Source organism: Manihot esculenta, chromosome 1 (assembly GCF_001659605.2).
Source record: "Manihot esculenta cultivar AM560-2 chromosome 1, M.esculenta_v8, whole genome shotgun sequence".
Classification (NCBI taxonomy): Eukaryota; Viridiplantae; Streptophyta; class Magnoliopsida; order Malpighiales; family Euphorbiaceae; genus Manihot; species Manihot esculenta.
In genome coordinates, this window is record NC_035161.2 from 17403614 (window position 1) to 17420071 (window position 16458).

The window sequence follows — 16458 nt, forward strand, 5'->3', positions numbered from 1 at the left end:
ATGTTGCAATTCTTTACAGCCCAATAGGCCTTGTGATTAAGCTCAACTGGAAGGTGACAAGCTTTTTCATAGACCAATATGTAAGGAGACATACCTATGGGGGTCTTGTAGGTTGTCCTGTAGGCCCATAAAGCATCTTCCAAACGTGAACTCCAATCCTTTCGGTTGGGGGACACTGTTTTTTCTAAGATGGCCTTGATCTCTATATTGGACACTTCAGCTTGCCCATTTGTCTGACGGTGGTAGGCTGTGGATGTTCTATGGATCACATTGTGCTTTTTGAGAAGACTTTCTACTACCTTGTTGCAAAAGTGGGTCCCTCTGTCACTGATGATTGCCTTTGGTACTCCATGTCTGGCAAAGATGTTGGTTTTCACAAAGTCCACTACTGCTTTGGCATCATCAGTCTTTGTTGCTCTAGTTTGCACCCACTTGGATACATAATCCACTGCAAGGATGATGTAAGTGTATCCAAATGATGGTGGAAAAAGGCCCATGAAGTCTATACCCATACATCAAACACCTCGCAGACCATGATGGGGTTCTGTGGCATTTGATTCCTTTTGCTCAGATTCCAGTCTGTTGACACCTGGCACAAGATCTGCAAAACAGAAAAGCATCTCGAAAAACAGTGGGCCAAAACAGGCCACTTTCAAGTATTTTATGAGCAGTCTTCCTTGGACCAAAGTGTCCACCACAACTATATGAATGACAAAAAGTAAGAACATAAGCTATTTCTTAGTCTGGGATACATCTCCTTATCATTTGGTCATCACAATATTTCCACAAATATGGTTCATCCCAAACATAGTATCTGGCATCTTTCTTTATCTTGTCTTTTATAACGACCCGAAAATCAGACCGCTACCGGCGCTAGGATCCAGATCGGCATAAGGCCGCTGGGACCCGTAGCAAGCCTAACAATCATCCTGTAAACCTGTTTAATCCCACACATGATCAACAACAAACATAAAAATTTTGAACTTTTCTTTCATTCATTCACTCTTTCATTCATTTACCAAACTCAACCTGTGCATGCACTATACATAAACATAGTCATAAACATTTACTCCTCTTTGGAGTCTCAACATTGCCACAATGGGGTGACATAACATGTATTGAGTTTGGTTTACAATAATCATCATTAAACATTAAGATCATGTATTAGAAAGGGATTAACATAATACTATGGTCAAGCACAACTATAAACTTTCATAAGCATTATTACATGACATTCTATATCATACTTTTACATGACTGTACTCAACATAACATAACAACATTTATCATGTCCACTCTAGCTATTACATGACCATGACTTCATTACTCTTGCTGACCCCCTGGTCTACCCTGTACCTGCAAACCTGGGGGTTAAGGGAGAGGGGTGAGCAACTAGAGCCCAGTGAGCAGAATAGTAAAAACATATATTAACATTCATGCTTTCATGAAATGCATCACATCACAGACAATTCACATCAAGGGTAAACCTGTCACCAAATAGTCCCAGCATCGTATCCGTGCCAGGCCGTAGAATGGGGTCCTGGTCTTCCTTCATATCATAACATTACTTACTATTTCCCCAGGGCCTCATCTGGCACCTGGACTTTGCATTCCATATCGTGCCAGGCCGTAGAATGGGGTCCTGGTCTTTCCTCAGGGACTAATTGGATCATACAGCATTCATCCACATCCACAACAAAGAATGCAGTGCAACATATTCGTGGATTCTAATGCAACAACCTATTATATCACATGACATTCGTGATGCATGAATCATGCTGAATCATTTATTATTTACTTTAAAACGTAAAGAGTTATTCCACTCACCTCTGGTTAGCTCAGACCAGACACTGGGGCAGCTGACTCACTGCTGGGGTCCTCGGTTCCTCGGGTCCGAACCTACACAGGTGGACTCAAATGAGGGACCAAACATCTATGAACATAACTCTGAAAATACTCCCCAAAAACCCCCTAAAACACTTTAAAACATCCATAGAAAACATGCAAAGGAGGGCTGAACAGGGCACTTTCGGTGGCAGGTTCGGCGGCCGAAAGGCCCTCCAGAGCCGAAAGTCATGCACCTTCGGCGGCACTTTCGGCGACCGAAGGTTCCCTCCAGAGACGAAACTCATGCATGTTCGGCGGCACCTTCGGCGGCCGAAAGTCCCTTCCAGAGCCGAAAGTCATCTTTTGGGGGCAGGGTTCGGCAGCCGATTCATGCTACCAAAGGCAGGTTCGGCGGCCGAAAGAACTTTCGGCTGCCGAACCTGGTTTCTCCCAGAAGGGCAGAAACTCAGCTCAACATGCATAAACGCCTCCCAACACATTCAATCATGCATTCTCCTATTCTACAACATGCATACTCAAGCATACAAGCTCCTAGGGGCTTCAAACTATCCTAAACCCCATCTATAACACATCAAACAACCCACATTGTTCATAAACATACATAAAATCATAAACATAACAATAACCTATCATGCATTTCTACCCCATAGATCTTCATAAAACTAGTTTAAAACATGCAAGAAAGGTTGGATCTAAGCTTACCTCTTGAAGATCGAGAGGAAAGACGATCCTAGCTTGGAGGTAGGGAGAAATCCACTCTTTGGTCTCCAAGCTTCCAAACTTGCTCTTTTTGCTCAAATCTCTTCAAATCAACACAAAGCTTGTTAAAACATGAAAGATCGGAGGAAAAACAGCAAAAACGAACCAAAGGAGAGCATGAACTCACCGTGGCCTAAAATGGAGAGAAAACTCGCCCGTTTCGGCCATGGAGCTCTTATATAGGGCTGGCAGACCACCTTTCGGCAGCTGAATGTGCCCCCACATCTCATGCAAGTTCGGCGGCCGAACCTGGAAATGCCTCCTTGGTCTTTTTCATACAAAACTCAATTTCCTTTTTACTTAAAAACATAAAAATACATTAAAACATTTTATGAAAACATGGTTTTGCCCTTCTAGAGGTTTTCGACATCCGAGATTCCACCGGACGGTAGGAATTCCGATACTGGAGTCTAGCCGGGAATTCCGATATTGGAGGTTGCTTTTCTTCCTCATATCTTGCATCTTGAAGCTCTTTTCCACTTCTCAAAGTAATAGCACTAACATTCTGTATGGGATTAGTTTCAGTTTGAGAAGGGAGCTTACCTTGGGATTCAGATCTGCCGATGGATGCAGCCAGTTGGCCTATCTCTTGTCGCATGCCTTGTATGGTGTTTACCATTGTTTCCATCATTGTTTGCATAATCTTTTTAAGGTGCTGATTTGGATTTGAAGGTGCTGGTTGGGCTTGATTTCTTTGGTAATTTTGGTAATTCTGATCATTGTTGGCCTTTCCATAGTTGAAGTTGGGATAGTCTCTCCAACCTGGATTGTATGTATTGGAATATGGATCATGTCTAGGCTGGTTGTTGTACCCTCCAATGGCATTTGCTTGCTGATGGTCTTCTTGGAGTGTAGGACATTGATCAGTTGGATGTCCCACATGTGAACAGATACCACATGGCCTAGGTGGCTAGGGTGCATGAATTTGTTGCACAACGTCTACGATAATATTTTTCATAACAGATGTTAGTTCAGAAATAGTGGGAAAACTTACCTCATTGGCCCTTTGTAGTTGCTTCTCTTCTCCATATTGCCTAGATGAGGCTGCAAGGGTAGATATCAACTCTCTCATCTCCCTCGGTGTCTTGTCTATAATGGATCCTCCACAAGCTACATTTATGAATTTTCTTTCTGATGGGAGCAATCCTCCATAGAAGAACTGTATGAGAGACCTGCCTGACATATCATGTTGTGGATAACCTGTACATAGTCTTTCAAACCTTTCCCAATAATCATATAAGTCCTCAGTTTGTTTCTGTCTTATGCTAGTGATTTCTCTTATTATGCCAATTGATTTAGATGGTGGGAAGTACTTGTCCAAAAAAATTTGGACCATATCATCCCAAGAAGTTATAGATCCAGGTGGCAAATAAAATAACCAATCCTTAGCATAGTCATCTAATGAAAAGGGAAAAGCTCTCAACTTAACATGATCTTCAGAAATACCTTGAAGTCTCATGGATGAACAAACAATAGTGAATTCTTTCAAGTGCTTGTGTGGATTTTCATTTTCTCTACCTCTAAATTTAGGAAGAAGATGTATCAAACCTGTCTTTAGTTCAAAGGGAACTGTCAGAGGCGGATAGGTGATGCAAAGTGGTGCATGATCACCTACAGGAGTTGCCAATTCTCTCATGGTTCTTTCTCTTTGCACTGGGGGCCTAACTGCTGGATTTTCTTGAATGATTTGGTTCTGGACTGCATGTCCATTATTGGCAACAACTTGTGGATTAGGTTCAGCCATTGGTGCGGCTTGTGGTGCGATTGGAGCTTTTTCCGGATGAACTGCTTGCTTTCCTAGTCTTCTGAAAGTGCGTTCTATTTCCGGATCGTAAGGCAGAGTGTCCCTACGTTCAGATATGGTCATGAAAGAAAAATAAATAAGTTAAATCAACTCCCCGGCAGCGGCGCCAATTTTTGACTCGCGGTTGTCGAAGCCGGTCAAAAATAACCTTTCTGGTTATCAACAATTTACAACTGCAGATAGTGGTGAAAGGATCGAACCACAGGGAATTGAGAACTCACCTATTTCTCTTTTTATGACCAAGAAAATAAACTGGAACAATAATAAACTAAAAATGAGATAAAAACTGAAAGTGGGATTAAATGAGATAAACTGAAAATTGGGATAAAAAACTGTCAACAAAATAACAGGGGGGGTTTGAGATTGATTGTAGTAACTGATAATGAGAATAATAAGAGAAAGCAAATAATAAAATAAAGAGTAATCAATAATGAGAAAGTTCTAGTTGAAGTATTGGATCGACTTTAGTTGTTGGGATTGATCACAGACACTTTATTCTTTTGGGTTGACTCAATAGATTAGTTATGGAGATGGAAGACGCTTCTCACCACCATTATCTCTCCTTATGATTAAACCAATTAGGGAACGTCCTCTAATTAATTACTAATTAACAAATTGCCAAGGAACGTCCTTGGGCCTCAGGCATCAAAACAATTGTCAATTGCATTAAGAAATAGAGAGATCCAATCCTAGCTACCCAAACATATGGAGATAACGCTAGATCATACAATTTTCTTGGGTTTTATCCCAAGTGTTCTCATGTAAGAATAATCTAAGCAATTACGGACTTAAATTATTCAAACTAACAAATAATTATTTTGCAATAAAAAATCAACGTAGATCTCAATAACAAAATAATATGAAAATTAAATATGAAATTGCATGAATATTGAATTCCCAAAAATTAAACAATATTTGATCAAGTCTCACAACCCATTAATCAACTAAAGCTTCAACCAATATTCAACTAGATTAAAGAAATCAGCCACTCATTGGTTGAATTAAAAACAGAAAAATAAAAAGGGAAAAGAAGGAACCGAAGGAGCTGATTTCTTCTGCGCAAAGGCTTGCGGAAATTGCAGAGAGGAGAAATTGTAATTGTCCTTTTCTTCTGGCCGCTTAAAGCTCTTTAAATAGAGCTAGAGAGATGCCCTAAATTGGAAATTGTTGTCCGCGTGTGAGCGTGGTTCCTTGCGCGGAATGGGCTGTCCGATCTTTGGCGTTGAGGAAGTGCGCTGGCTCTTTGTGCTTGTGTGGTGAAGGCGTGCCATGAGTGCAAGGTGGACATGCGGGCTTGATCCACGTGCTGGAGTGGGTGAAGTGGGAGCGTGCTTTGGCGGGCCCATGGCTCGGCTTGGTCCACTTGAGGGAATGGCGAAGTGGCGGTCATGTGCGCGTTGGATGTGCATGAGTGGGCCATATGCGGTCCATGGTGAAGTGCGCTTGATTCACGTGCGCTTGGTTCCGTTGATGAGGAGCTTTGGTCCATTTGGGCGTGAATTGAGCTTGGTGGGTCCATTGTCCACGTGAAGTGATGAAGCGCGGGCCCATTTGCGTGTTGGTGAAGTGGGACGTGCGCTTGGTTCCATTCGCGTGAATTGATGAAGTGCAGTGGCCCATTTGCGTGAAGTGCTTGGTCCATGTACTTGGCCCAAGTGCTTCAATATTTAAGCTTCAAAATATTTTCCTCGTTTAGGTTGACTTGAATCCAACTTGGCAGGCTTATTCTCTTTGGCTCCAAATAAGGCAGTTTTAGGGGCATTTTCTCCAAATTGTCCTTTTACACCATTTTCTACAAAATAATATTAAAAGCAATAAATTAAGCAGAAATCATGTAAATATTTATCAATAATATTAATATAAAATTGACTAAATTATGCTCTATCAATTGACTAGATCAGTAAACCTAGTACTCATTTTAGCAATGGTTTTGCAGTCATGAACCAGTAAGTTTATTTTTGATTCCTTCACTTGATTTGTGGCTTCATAAGTCACTTCAAGCTTGTCCCATACTTCTTCAGTAGACTCACAACTTGAAACACGATGATATTCAGTTACATCTAATGGGCAATGAAGTATGTTTAAGGCTTTAGCATTTACAAAGATCTTTTTCCAATCGACAATAGTATATTCTTTCTCAGTCTTTTCTCTAGTTCCTCCTGTAACCAAAGGAATTTTAGGGCTTTTAATAATGCTTTGCTAAGCTTCTATATCAACTGATTGTATAAAATTTTTCATTCTAACTTTTCAAAACAAGTAATTTGTGCCATAAAAAAAGGGCAGTCATGTGATTAAATAGCCTTCGACTAAAGGTGCAGGCATGCCAGCAGAATTAAAAGAACCAGCCATTCTAGGATCTCCCTAAGGTATTTGAACCTCAAGCAAGAGAGCTAAGCTCTATACCAATTTGTTGTTCTAGGATAAGTGACCAAGAGGGGGGGTGAATGGGTCATTTTGCCAAATTTTTAGCCCTTGGTCAAAGCATTAATGAAAAATTGTGGCTATAATTTTGTGAGTGAAAAGATGATGGATTCAAATAGGATTTTCAAATATTTTCTTGGAAGATTTGGAAACTAATTAAAATCAGATACACAGGTAAACAACAAAAGCAATTAGATCAAAATAGCAAGCTAATTTTATCATACTTTTATCAGTAGTAATTCAAAACTTGCTAACATATATCACAGATTAATAATGAGAGCTGTAAGTAAAGAGTTTCGGGATAAGAAAATCAAACACAGAGATCTTACAGTGGTTCGACAGACTTAGCCTACGTCCACTCTTTCAAGGTCCTCCCTTAAGTCTTCACTCCACTAAACCTCTTTTAGCAGGCAAGAGAACAACCTTTCATACAAACAACAAGCTTTTTAGGTGCTTGTAGACCTTTATACGTTTAATTCACACTCAAACTCTTACTTAAGCTTCAACAGGTGCTTAGAACCTCTATCAAGTGACCACACACTTGATCAACCTTATATAGGTTTTGATTTAGAAGAAAAACACTCTCAACAACTCTTATTAGATACATAAAAAATGCTATTAAGATGAGAGAGAGAAAATTTGCCAATGAAGATCAGATGTGAGAATGAAAAGCTTATAATGCAAAGGTTTCAAATACTCTCAAGAATTTTGTGCTTTCATTACTTATCTATGAAGAGATTTAATTTCTTAAATAGATGTCTGAAAAACTTTTCTTTTTTAGCTGCAGAGATAGTTCAACGGCAATAAATTTGAAAAAGTAGCCATTAAACTATTTAAAATTCGTGTAGACTAAAATCAATTACTCTCATAGTCTGAAAATAGTTAACTAAAATAAGCACAGACATACATTAAATATCTAAATTTAAACTGTTTCTAAAATTGGATGTCTAATTTTACCCTTTCAGGACAATTTAGAAAAATAGCTTAAAACATTTTTTTTTGCTTTTCAAGAAATGAAATGAGATAAATAATTTTATCATTGGCATATCAACTTACTCACTCTTTTATAATAAATCTTAAAGATACCTTTTTTTACTTCTTATTTCTTTGATTTATCTTGTGTTACCATAAGAGTCTTCATTCATTCCAATATAGAGAATTTCCTTGTTTCTTTATTGACTTTCAGATACTCTATTTTGACTATTGATGATGGTTAGATAAACATGATTTATTAAGTTTTTGTATCATCAAAATCAAGCTCTTCCAAGACTTATGGGATCAATAAAGTGGCTTATATAAAATAATATTAAAGAGAAAATGTTAGTAGTGTGTATTATATACAACAATAAAAACTAAAAAGAAGTGCCTGCATCAGTTAGAAAAAAATGCTTTATTTATTATATTCCAAGAAAATTTAGATCCCTTCTATTTTCCGTCATCCATAAGGGGTTTTCTCTTAAAAAATTTCTCTTTTTTGAACATGTGGATTCATTTATAAACTTTGAAGAGTATTTATTTTTCCTCATTTTGTTTGCTCATAGCCCTTTGTATTTACTTTATACTTTCTATCTTAGGTTGTTTGTGTTTGGTGTTTTGTTTTTTTTTTTTAATTTTTTCTCTCATTTACAGTGGATGTGGAATAACTCAGTAAAATATCCCTTGCAGACAATCTTAAATGCCAAGACTTTATTTTAATCCTTGAGGAAGATGACTCAAATAAATACCTATGCACTTACAATTATCTAAAATAAAATTATTATAAAGTCCATGAATTTTAGTAAAATTAACTATTAGGTCCTTATATTTATAAGGACTAATTAGAATATCCCTTATTATTTTAAAATACAACTATTAGGTCCTTATTTTAAGTATTATGTTAGTCTAATGGTAGAAGTCATAGGAGAGAGAGTATTAGCAAATTACAAAATTACCCTCAAAATGATTAATTTGCCAAAGACCCTAACATTTTCCCTTTTCTCTCTCTCATCTTTCTCCTTCATTTCGTTCTCGTCAGCCACCCTCTCTTTAAGCTCTCTTGCCTCTATTGCCTAAGTAATTCTATCTCTCCCCTCCGATCCTCATGGTTGCCATTCCCCTGCCGTCACTTCATTTGTAAACCTCCTAAATTCTCCTTCAATCCCACTGTAATACCACAGTCATTCTCGCCCCTCCTCATTTATCCTACAAATTGACCCAGATCCTTTCCTTTCTCTTAAGGAATATCTCTCCTCTCTCTCCATCTCCGTCACCCCTAATTGAAGCCTCCGAAATTTTGAAATTGCTAAGTTGTCCTTCCCTTGCTCTAAAATTCTTTAACTTTTGCCCTTCTCTTTCCCTAAATCTCTACCATGAGGCCTTCACGACCACATTGATGCTAAATTGGATGCCATTTTCTCTCATTTGGGTTACCCATACCCCAATCACCACCAGCTTGCTTGAGTTCTACTTACTCCTCAGGAAAGTTCTATCTGACTTACTTTTATTTTATTTTGTGAACTTTCCCGTTTGATTAATTTTTTCCACATTGAGGAGGATAATGTGAGGAGTAAGTGTGGGGAGAGATATGGTATGAAAATAGAAGTATTTTTTTGTGATTGATGACTGATTGATGAACATATATATTTGCTGTGTTATGAAATTTTTGGAAACTTTTATTCTTTTTCTGCCATTTTTCTTTGGGTTTTTGCTGTTTTATTGTTTCATTTTAATTTTTGTACTTGAGGACAAGCAAAGGTGCAAGTGTGGCAAATCTAATGAGTTGCAAAACTCACAACTTTTTTCTTATTTAATTATATAATTTTGCTATGATTTTTATATAAATATTCAATTTTTACTTGAAATTTAATTTTAGACAGGTTTCAAACCTGTAGCCCAAGGCGATGGGAGTTTCAGAAAGCACCACTTCAGCAAATTTTGCCACGATAATATCAGTTTCAAATGGGATAAAACACAATCAGATTAGAATAGGGATAAGATAGGAGTAGTAGAGTTTATTTTAAATTATTAAATTTTATTTTTTTGCCTATATAAAAACTCCTAAAATTAAACCTAGGCATCACATATTTTTCCCTCTCTCCCTCCTCTCCTCTCTTCTTCTCCATCTTTTTCTTCTTCTTTTCTTTTTCTTTTCTTCTTCTTTTCTTTAGCTTTTGCAATTTTATTATAACTCTTAGAGGCTAAACAATTATTTTCAGTTGAAAGTTAAATTAAATTGAGGTTTTATTCAAGTTGTGAGGTTATGTGCTTTAATTCTTTTTATCTTATTTCTATTTTCTGTTAATTTCTGAATTCGAGAAATACCACTTGTATTGTTGTTTTCTTGAGAATCTAAGGGGCCCATTGAATCTTTTGGGAATACAACATATTGCTAATTAATTTAATTAAATCTGTAATTATTTAATTGAGTTAATAACAAGTAGCTATTTAACATATTAGTTTATATTAAGGAATTAGTAGAATTAATTTAAATAAAACGCGTGTTTTTATTGATCAAGTTTGGGTTCTTCTCTTTTAATACAGTTAACTAATTAAATCTACACATTATTTTTCTAATTGATGATCCACTGCAAAACACTTCAATTTGATTACCTTCAATTGAATTTTTAATTAATTATTTATTTCTTAAATTTAATTGTATTGTTTATTTTTCTTTTAAGTATTTTTTGCTTGCCTAAGCGAAAAACCAATTTTATTAAAAACTCACTTCTCACTTTTTGTATTAAACTACTCTTCTATTTCAACTAGTCTTATAAATTAAACAGAGTTAAAAGTCTCTGTGAAATCGATATTTACTTACTCTATCTATAAGTTCTTATTAATCAAGAAAAGAGAAGTAAAATACATTGACAGATTTAACACCCATCAACAACAGTGAACTCATGCATAGTTTGAATTTGCAGAAAAAGAATTTTGTAATGGATCTTAAGCTGGACATAAGTAAATCTTACGAATATGTGCAATAAGGCTTTTATCCATCACATGCTCTAGTTATTTGGCTCTCATGGCAAGAGGATTGGATGGATCATGTAATGTGTGACCACGATTACCTTCTTCTTTCAATAAAATGGCCATTGTTTTAGAATCTTATCTCAACTCAGAGCATCCGACAATCCACTCTCCTCATATTTATTCCTCATTATTTGTTGAAGGTTTTCTCATGCAATTTCTCAATCTTCTCTCCAAGGTTTGGCAACTTCAAGGAATGGTTCTCAATTTAACCACCTCTTTTTTATAGATGATTCAAAACTATCTTCCAAAACTTCCATGCAGCAATCATCTATTATCAAGGCAATTTTAAAAGATGATTTATTAGCCAGTGGTCAATCAGAGAACCCAAATAATTAAGTCAGTTATTTCTTTTAGCCCCAATACGGGAGTGACCTTAGACACTAAATTGCTGCTTATTTGGAAATCTTGAATATTGTTTCCTAGGATTGTTTTCTTGCCCTTCCTTCTCACATCCGAAGATGGAAGTAGCAATTTTTCTCCATACTCAAAGAAAAGTTCAAAAATAAATACTCGGGTTGGAAGGAAAACTTTTATTGAAAGTAAGTGATGAAGTGCTTATCAAAGTTGTGGCATCTTCTATCCCAATTTATACAATGTCTTATTTTCGTATTCCTTCTTCTCTTTGTTCTCTGTGATAAAATCAATAATATCATTGTTAATTTTTTATAAGGGCAGCAAAAGGACGAAAGGAAGCTTCACGTGCTAACTTGGTCCAAGCTACACTTTTAAATTTAAGGGAGGTCTTGGGTTCAGGGATACAAGCTCTTGGGGCAAAAAAAGGAGGGAAGACTTCAGAATCCTAATTCACTAATAACTTGAGTGCTTAAAGAGACGTATTTTCTAAGTCCATAATATATGCTTGCTAATTAGGGAAAATGAGCTTCTTAGGGGTTAGCAAAATATCCTTTAGGAAAAAGAAGTTCTTCATATAGGCATTCGGTGGCATATGAGAAATGGAAAGGATATTTTTTCTAAAGATGATAATTGGGTCCAACTCTTTTTTCGGCACCTCTTATAGCCTTTCTTGCTTACCAAAGACATATTACACACTACAAAAAAAATTTTAATTTACAAAGATAAATCCGTTTGTAAACTATGAAATTCTGTTTGTAATATAAATTATAAAATGATCACATACGGAAAATAAGTTTGTATAAATCTCATATGTAAATTTTTTCAAACGGAAAATAAGCCGTTTACGTTTCAAACGAAATATCTGTTTGTGATACAAATGGATTTAGTATCTATTTGTATTATTCGTTCGCATAATCTCTATTATTTACAAACGGAGTTTCATATACAAACTGACAATCCATTTGTAAATTTATTTGTGATACAAACAACTCTATCTATTTTTAATTTTGTTTGTATTCCATTTGTAAATTTATTTGTAATACAAACGACTCGTCTATTTGTAATTTTTTTTGTAATACAATCAGTTAATATATTTATAAATTTGTTTCTGATATAAACGGATTTGGTATCAATTTGTATTTTTCGTTTGCATATTTTCCCTTATTTACAAATAAAATTTCACATATAAACAGACAATACATTTATAAATCTATTTGTGATTGAAATAACTAATCTATTTATAATTTATTTATGATTCTGATTGTGATACAAACGACTAATCCATATTGACAAATCACACATGAATTAATCCGTTTGTAAATGCAACAGAATGTTTGTTTGCAAATCTGCTTGTAATTTTATAAATAGAATTTTAATTTGCATTGTTGCTTGTAATTTTCATGTCATTGATCCAAAACGGTAATAAATATAATAAAACCAACCTGTTAATGCATAATATAACATTCTCAACAACAAAGTCCAATGCATTCACTAACCATAAACCAAAAATAATAATTTAATAGTTAAAATTAAACATAAATAATCTAAGTATAAAATAAAATATATAACTAAAAGTAAATTTTTATAGCAAAAGTCAAACTAAGTAACAACTCAAAATGTATAGAACAAGATAACCTATAAGTAATCACCAGAGATCATCGATATTCTCATCTGATCCATCTTCATTTGAGGCATGCTGAGAATGACCCAATGAAGGAGCTACTACACCGTGCAGAGGCTGTAAAGTATATGTTGCATGAAGACCTAATTGATCTTGATGTGATGTACTCTGTTGAGAAATAAGGTTTACAACGAGATCCTTCGGCTGCTTCACTTCTATTTGTAAGGTATTCTTTTCAGTCTCAATGCGCTCAATATACTGCCTCGAATTTTCATAATCATCCTGAGTTTGCTCTTTCTATGGTGCTGAGGAGTAAGATCTAGACATAGATAATCTTAAATGGAAATATGTATATACTAGTGAGCCTAATCCATATACTCGATTCTTCTTATACCCACCAATTGCCTTATAATACAAATGAGTCTCATCCACGTGAGTTGGCTTTCTTGACCCCTTTGTTTGCTGTGATGCATTTTTCATTAGCTGCAAAGCTAAAAAAAATATTCATGTTCGCATAATATACGGTAAAACCTCAATAGCATACTTTAAAAGGTGAATTATTAATTTAAGCATATTAATAATTAAATTTATAAAGCATTTTAATAAATCATGAAGAGCTTTTGGTTTATTCCCTAAAAACTCGAAAACCAGACATAATTTATTTATAATTTGTCCTGCAGTAAAGCTATAATTTGAGATCCCCTTTTATCCAAATATGGATCTAAAAACAAGTAAAAGAAAACAGAGATGTTTTACTAACAGCAATTAAGATAGATTCAAACTATTTAGTATTATTTAGTGTCTAGAGCATTATCTTTATCAGTAAACAATTAAATAAGGGTCTAGTTTACCTGCATATGAGTTAAGCCTGTCCAAGTAAAGTATTCTCATCTACTTTGAAACATCAAGATTTAAATGAATGCCTGTGATATACTGCACTTGAAATTAAAGTTAAGCAAAGAAATCATTAAGCCATGGAAATCAAACCAGTAAGTTAAACAGTAAGCATTTTTATAATCAATCAAATAGCTTGAAACTCTCTTTCTCTCTCTCTCAAATTGTATTATATTTTCACCCCAATTTTCACCTAAAATGTATTATAACAAAAGACTACTTTTTTACCCCTTTTACCCCCATTTTCCTTCCACACAAGCCATTTCACCCGCGCCACGCAGCAGGATCAAAGTTCATTTCCAATAGTTCGATAAAATTTATTATTGATTTACTTTTCCATCATCCTCCCACAAAAATAATATAAATGAATAATAATTAATAAAATAAAAAATATGAACAATTATGTATGATAATTTAACATGCTGGTGTAGCATTTGTAGGTGCAAAAAGCATATTTTTATCCAGTTTCAATGCATGGCTTTACAGTCCAATGCTTTCAAATTAGTAGCTTAATTCTATCAGTTACATCCAATTAATAGCACATAGATGAAATAACAGCTGAGGTAATAGTTGGTATATACCAGCTTACACCTTTCATTAATAACAAGTATCCAATCCCTTTTGTTTCATCTTTTATGCAATGGCTAGGATATATATTATTTAATTTAAAAAGTAATATATATTAGTCAGTAATGTGTGTGTGTATATATATATATCATTATTTAATTTTGCAAAGAAAACTCTCAAAAGCTTAAATTTAGAATCTTAAGCTGGTCTTAGTTCTTGGCAACCTTAGCCAGTTGTTGCTATAATAGAGTACATGATAAGAAAACAAAAATTGACTCAAAATTACCGGTTTTTCTTTATAAGGATATCCTAGGGGGCCAAAACTCAAATCTAACTGTACCAAGACCTCAAACCTCAACCTAAAAATAAATTAGATATATTTTAAACATTTCAAACACGACAGCAGAGGCAAGATGAATAAAGCAAGATTCACAGCAGGTTAATATCGAGCTATAGGCAACCTATTTTGGTTAACAAAATAGAAATTTACCAATAGAACTCTTGAAACAATAAACTAATTATCCAAATCAAATAATCAATTCGGTACAAGAGATCAAAGAAGGTATAATGGACTGAAATTTTACCCAATGCCACAAAAAATCCAAACCAGTAATAGAGGAGAGATCGACAATTTCTGGTAAAGGGCAAAATAGGTCTTCAATGGAAGAGCTGCAACTGCCACCTGGACGCAAGATAACTATTCTGCTTTGATTGGGAACGATGAAATGCGAGAAAAGATCATGAGATTGGGAAGCAGCCGGATCTGGTTTGGTGGTGGAGGTGCTGCATTTTTGTCGATTGTGGCTACGGAAGAGGAAGAATGAATATCGGCGGGTTTGGTTTAGGGAGACTGTTTCGGTGAAAATGCTGATGACGATATTGCTGAGTGGTTTACGTGAGGGTGTGGTGTATGGTATTTGTGAGTGTGAGGGTGAGGATATGGGGTTCAGTAACTTGGGACTGAGATGAAGTAAATTATTTCAATTTTGAGAGCTCTTAAATTAAAGTTCAAACTAATTTTGTCTTATTTAATTTTTTTAAGTTGAAATACTAATTTAATAAAAATTATAATAAAATAAACTATTAAAATTTTAAAATAAAAAATGAATGAAGGTGAAATCTAGTTAATATTTGGTAAGAGAATTTAACTGACCAGTAATTAATATTTGGAGAGCATGATTAGTTTGCTAGCAAGATGAATTAAAGATATAAATAGGCCTTTACGGTCTCCCAGGTCCGATCCTACATAGATGACTCAAATGAGAGACCAAACATAACTATTACATGACTCTAAACAACTCCCCAAAAACCCTCTAAAATATACCAAAACATGGACATAAAACGAGTAAAGGAAGGCTGAGCAGGGGACTTTCGGCGGCAGGTTCGGCGGCCGAAGGTCCCTCACAAATCCGAAAGTCAGGGACTTTCAGGGGCGGGTTCGGCAGCCAAAATCTCTTCACAGATCCGAAAGTCTATGCTTTCGGGGGCAGGTTAGGCGGCCAAAAGGCTGCCTTCACCAACAGGTTTGGCGGCTGAACTTGGGTTCTCCAGCAAGGCAGAACCTGATTCTATCCTACAAACTCAGCCGCCAAAACTCTCAAATCCTCACACCCACTCCTCAAAACATGCATACTCACTCATCAAGTATGAGAGGCATAAAAATTAGTCTAAACCCCAACAAACAACAAAACTCACAAGAGCAAATATTCTTCATCAAAGCTAACACAAACCCTAAAACTTTTAGATCTAACCATTCATGCATTTTTAACCCTTAACCCTTTCTTAAAACTTGATTAAAACATAAGAAAAACAAGAATCTAGACTTACCTCTTAGAGATCTAAAGGTAGCAGCAACCCAAATTTGGAGATGAGAGAAAAACGATCTCCGGAGGTCTTCAAGGTTTAAAAACTCGGATTCAAGCTAAAATCTTCAAAAACAAAACAAAACTCATGAATTTCTTAAGGGATTTGAAGGAAAAACCACAAAAGCATCAAAGGGTGGCAAAGACTCACCTCTGCCCGAAAATGGAGAGAAAAACTCTCTCATTTTCGGGCTAAAGGCCTTTTATAGGTGGCTGAATAAACCACCTTCGGGGGCCGAAAGAGGAGGTCCCGCGACGGCACCAATTTCGACGGCTGAACTTAAGGTTCGGTGGCAGAACCTGGTTTTTCCCCTCTAAAA

The 16458-nt window shown here is 35.7% G+C and overlaps 1 long non-coding RNA gene across 2 annotated transcripts; it reads right to left on the reverse strand.

Moving 5' to 3' along the window:
* Window positions 1-12724: 12724 nt before the first annotated feature.
* On the reverse strand, window positions 12725-15266 carry LOC110617943. 2 transcript variants are annotated; one of them, XR_002488450.2, is made up of 3 exons: window positions 14861-15244; window positions 13667-13748; window positions 12725-13306 (listed from the first exon to the last, which is right to left on the reverse strand). It is a non-coding gene; the product is annotated as an uncharacterized LOC110617943 (long non-coding RNA). The 2 variants fall into 2 exon arrangements; XR_006350250.1 differs by having other exon boundaries at window positions 13667-15266.
* Between the last annotated feature and the right edge of the window lie 1192 nt (window positions 15267-16458).